This window comes from Antechinus flavipes, chromosome 2 (genome assembly GCF_016432865.1).
Source record: "Antechinus flavipes isolate AdamAnt ecotype Samford, QLD, Australia chromosome 2, AdamAnt_v2, whole genome shotgun sequence".
Lineage (NCBI taxonomy): Eukaryota > Metazoa > Chordata > Mammalia > Dasyuromorphia > Dasyuridae > Antechinus > Antechinus flavipes.
Genome location: NC_067399.1, coordinates 532,771,550 through 532,777,549, shown reverse-complemented (window position 1 = coordinate 532,777,549; position 6,000 = coordinate 532,771,550).

Below are 6,000 nucleotides of genomic sequence, written 5' to 3'. Positions count from 1 at the left end.
AGAATTCAAAGAGATCCTGTTATAGTCACAAAAGAATTTACACCATAGCTGATGGATTAGCCTCCAAGAGAATCTAGCAATTAGAGGAAGTTTGGGAGAGTTTTTTAATACTGAAAATTTTGGATTTCAGTCTGCAGGCTAAGAGCTTACTAGGATATAAACTATAAAAGAAAGATTAGGAAAGAACTTTTCCAAGTAATGAGAGACAGGATGTCTTTTAGCAAGGTATTGTCAATCAAACAGGATGAAGTTTTTGCAGAAGATAACATTATTGTTCCACATTCCTTAGACAGATATGCAGTTTTGAGTAGATCCTAGACTCTGACTCATCACTATCACATCCTTTTTAAGACCTAGCCTGAGTGCTCTCCTCTGGATACTTGTTAGCTTATCAATGTCAATCCTAAAATGGGTTGCTCACAATAGAACATAGTACCTTACTTATGTCTGAACAGGATATAACTAGAGTAAAGTTATTACTCCCTTCTTCTTAGAGGTCAGGTCTCCTTTAAAGAAGTCTGGATTTATATTAATTTTCTTGACTGTGCTTTCTCACTCTCATACTGAGTTTTCAGGACATTAAAATACTTAGATCTTTTCCAGTCTTCAAAACTTTTCTAATCTAGCCTAGTCTACTTTTATATTTGTGAAGTCCATTTTTTTCAACACCATTATACAAGGCTTTAAACCTTTATCTCTATTAAGTTTAATCATATTCTGTATGGCCCAGTAGGTTAGGCTTATTGAAATCTTTTTGAATCCTGATTCTGACATTCATTATAGTATATGTCCCTTTCAACTTTGTGTCACTTAAACATTAAATAAATGTGATTAAAAGTCGATCCCTTTAGCCAAATCACTGGTAATAAAGTTAAAAACAAGACTAAGCATAGATCTCTGAAGCACTCCACTGGAGACCTCATTCTAATTTGGCATTAATAGATTTTTAAACTTTCAAAGGTATTGTATAATAACAATTATACAATGATTTCCATCTTCTCCCTCTCCCAGTCTTAGTAGATTCCCATTTTTGGTCTTTCTCCTTAGTCTTTCTTCTGAAAGGCATTGTTTCAAGATGCATTATAAAAGCATACAGAACAAAAGACCAAAAATGTGGGATTATTGTAATCTCTTCATAATCCTTGAGGCATTGGTTTCTGCCACAAAGAAGACAAAACTGCCTTCTGAAGCCCAAATGCTCTCTGGAAAAAAAACTTCTACCTGGAAAACTGGGCCATTAATTGTACTTTTTCTCTCTATTGCAGTCTAACAGTTACTCAATTAAAGCCTTGACCTTTGAAGAGACAATAGATCCTAGCAGACTGCTTTGAATATAGCAAGTGCTTAATAAATTTTCATTGAATTATTGAACAACACATAATAGAAAGACCACTGGATCCTTGTCCCTAATCTGCCACAAAATAGCTATGTGATCTTCGCAAAGGATAAATCAGAGCCAGCTTTACCAGCTCAGGAACCAACTGTTAAATTTTCAGTGTGAGCATTTATACCTTAGAAATTAACAAATGCTACAGATCAGGGTTTGATTATTTTAATTATCTTCCACACTTATGAAATTGATAGGCAAATCATTAATAACATAAAATTTAAAACCATGTCCTGTATATATATTTTTCTGAGAAAGCCACAGATGTAGAGGTCCACAGGCAGTGGGGGAACTCTGGGTGAGATATAAGACCCTTCAGCCCAGAGGAAACCTGCTGACAATGTCTGATTTGATTCCCCATCTCACCTAAGGACTCTCTGTCAGGGGGCGGTGATAACCTGTGTTGAGATTGAAGCAGAGTGATAACAAGTGTCAAAGAGTCATCTACACACAATAGCAAGTTGTTTATGTGCTCCCAAGTATGGCAGTATATAGTTACTGCATTGCAGTGTGCTATATACTTCATTATATAAGGGTATTAGGTATATAAGACTGAGATAATTTGGAATAAATGGACTCCATGTTTGACTATCCACGTGGATCCTGCCTCTTTACTCCTCTTCTAAGACCAAGTTCTCGGGCTGGTACCAAGCTCTTCAGAGAGCTAGTCCAGACACCACAATAAAACATTTATGTAGACATTACTGATCTTGGTAAAATTCCCCTTTTGGGCCACATTTTCCTCATCTTCAAAATAAATAAGTGAAAGTAAATGATCTCATAAGATCTCTTTCAGTTTTACTAGTCAATGTTTTCAGTACTCAGTTGGAAGGGAGAATCACAGAAAAATGACTGTTTTGTTTTATTGGCATAACTTTAAAGTCATATCTGACTTCTAGTCCAAATTCTGCTATTCACTAATTGTACATAGTTGTCCAAGTTGTTCACTTCATTTTTGGATTTCAATTTCCCTGTCTATAAGGTATTATGAGAGTCATCGTTAGGAGACTATAGATTAAGAGATTTTTAAAAAGGACATGAGAGGTCATCTCACCCAATCTAATCATTTTATTAATAAAGAAATTGAGGTCAAGAAAAAAAATGAAGTGATTTACTCTAATTAGTGACAGGACTGGGATTTAAACCTTAGTCTTAAGAAGAAAATATATGTCCCTGACCATCTGCTTGATCTTGGACTGGTTGAGTGTTTGTTAGGAGGAAGAGGTATTATTTAGGTAGATTTCTATCACAAGGTGACCTCTTTCCCAACCAAACTTTAATGTCTTTTCCAAACAGTTTGTCATGGTGAAGGCACATAGAAATTTAGTTCTGATAGTTCAGGGATTTGGGGAATATTAGAATTCATTTTCCAATTATTTCTCAAAATGGAAGATATAATCTTTAGGTCTTTAAGAATATGAAATTTCTTTCTTTTAACCATGATTTTTAATTGAATTTTTTTTTATTTTCAAAACATATGCAAGGATAATTTTCCAACATTGACCCTTATAAAACTTTATATTTCAATTTTACCCCTTTCCACCTCCTGCATTAGATGGATAGTAACAATATATGTTAAACACAGTAAAAATACACGGGGTAGCTAGGTGGTACAGTGAATAGAGCACCAGTCCTGAAGTCAAGAGGACCTGAATTCAAATCTGGTCTCAGATACTTAACAGGTCCTAGCTGTGTGACCTTGGGCAAGTCACTAAACCCCAATGGCCTCAGCAAAAAAAAAAAAAAAAAAAAAAAAAAAAAAAAAAAAAAACATGTTAAATCCAATATAAGCAAACATATTTACATATGTATACTTGTACTATCTTGTTGCACAAGAAAAATCAGATCAAAAAGGAAAAAAATAAGAAAGAAAATAAAAACAAGCAAACAACTACAAAAAGAATGAGAACGTTATGTTGTGATCCACATTCAATTCTCACAGTCCTCTCTCTGGGTGTAGATGTCTCTCTTCATCACACAATCATTGGAATGGGCATCAGTCATCTCATTGTTGAAGAGAGTTACTTTCATCAGAATTGATCATCATATAATATTGTTGTCATGTACAATGATCTCCTCATTCTGCTCATTTCACTTAGCATCAGTTCTTATAGGTCTCTCCATTCTTCTCTGAAATCGTCCTCCTGATAATTTCTTATAGAACAATAATATTTCATAACATTCATATACTATAACTTATCCAGCCATTCTCCGTGATAGGCATCCACTCAGTTTCCAGTATCTTGCCACTACAAAAAAGGCTGCCACAAACATTTTTGTACATGTGAGTCCCTTTCCCACCTTTAAGATCTCTTTGGGATATAAGCCTAGTAGAAGCAGTTTTGTATGAAAGGGTATGCAAAGGGTTTGATAATCCTTTGAGCACAGTTCTAAATTGCTCTCCAGAATGATTGGATCAATTCACAAGTATACCAAGAATTCATTAGTGTCCCAGTTTTCCCACATCCCTTTCAATATTTCAATTTCCTGTCATCTTAGCTAATCTGAGAAATATGTAGTGGTACTTCAAAATTGTCTTGATTTACATTTCTCTGATCAATAATGATTTAGAGCACTTTTTCATATGACTAGAAATGGTTTCGAATTCTTCATCTGAAAATTTTGTTCATATACTTTGAGCATTTATCAGTTGGAGAATGGCTTGAAGTCTTATACTTTTGAGTTAATTCTCTATATATTTTAGAATTGAGGTCTTTATCAGAACCCTGAAATGTAAAAATGTTTTCTCAATTTATTGCTTCCCTTCTAATCTTATCTGCATTAGTTTTGTTTGTACAAACACTTTTTAACTCAATATAATCAAAATTATCTATTTTTTGTTCAGTAATGAACTCTAGTTCTTCCTTGGTCACAAATTCCTTCCTCCTCCACAGATCTGAGAGGTAAACCATTCTATGTTCTTCTAATTTACTTACAATATCACTGTTTATGTCTAATTCATGAATCCATTTGGACCTTATCTTGGTATGCAGTGCTAGGTGTGGGTCAATGTCTAGTTTCTGCCATATTCATTTCCAATTTTCCCAGAAGTTTTTGTCAAATAGTGTGTTCCTATCCCAATAGCTGGGGTCTTTGGGTTGGTCAAACATTATATTACTATAGTCATTGACTATTTTGTCCTGTGAACCTAACCTATTCCACCAATCAACTATTTTCTTTCTTAGATAACACTAAATGATTTTGATAACCACTGTTTTATAATATAGTTTTAGTTCTGGTACAGGGAGGCCACCTTCATTGACATTTTTTCCATTAATTCCCTTGAAATTCTTGATTTTTTATTCTTTCAGATGAACTGTGTTATTAGTTTTTCTAGATCTGTAAAATAGTTTCTTGGGAGCTTGATTGGTATGACACTAAATCAATAGATTAATTTAGGTAGTATTGTCATTTTATTATATTCACTTGGCCTGTCCATGAACACTTGAAATTTTTCCAGTTGATTTTGTATCCTGAAACTTTACTAAAGTTGGGAACTGTTTCTAGTGGTTTTTTAGTTGATTCTCTAGGGTTCTTTAAGTATACCATCATATCATCTTCAAAGAGTGATAATTTGGTTTCCTTGTTACCCACTCTAATTCCTTTAATCTTTTTCTTCTCTTATTGCCAAAGGTAACATTTCTAATACAATATTGAATGCAATGGTGATAGTGGACAACTTTGATTCACTCCTGATCTTATTGGGAATGGTTCTAGTTTATCCCCGTTTTATATATATTCCCCATTGATGATGGTTTTAAATAGATTTTAAGGTAAGTCCATTTATTCCTATACTTTCTAGTGTTTTTAATAAGAATAGGTGTTGAATTTTATCAAATGCTTTTTCTGCACCTATTGAGATAATCATATGATTTTTGTTAGTTTGGTTATTGATAGTCAATTATGCTAATAGTTCTCCTAATATTGAACCAGCCCTGCATTGCTAGTCTAAGTCTTACTTGGCTATAGTGTGTCATTCTGGAGATGACTTTCTGTAATCTTGTTATTAATATTTTATTTAAGATTTTTGCATCAATATCCATTAGGGAAATTGGTCTATAATTTTCTTCCTCTGTTTTCACCCATTCTGGTTTAAGTATTAGTACCATATCTGTGTCATAAAAGGAATTTGGTAGGATTCCATCTTTCCCTATTTTTTTCAAAAGTTTGCATAGTAGTTGTTGTTTGCTTGCATTTTTTCTTTCTCATTTTTTTCCTTTTTGATTTGATTTTTCTTATTCAGCATGATATTTGTGGAAACATGTATAGAAGAATTGCAATTGTTTAACATATATTGGACTCCTTGCCATCTCAGAAAGGAGAAGGAGGGAAGGAGGGAAAAAATTTAGAACAAAAGATTTTGTAAGGGTGAATGTTGAAAATTATCCATGTATACATTTTGAAAATAAAAATTTTAATAAAATAATTTTTACTTAGACCTGTGGAAGAGGGAGGAATTTATGACCAAAGAAGAACTAGAGATCACTATTGACCACAAAATAGAAAATTTTGATTATATCAAATTGAAAAGTTTTTGTACAAACAAAACAAATGCAGACAAGATTAGAAGGGAAACAATAAACTGGGAAAACATTTTTTACAATCAAAGGTTC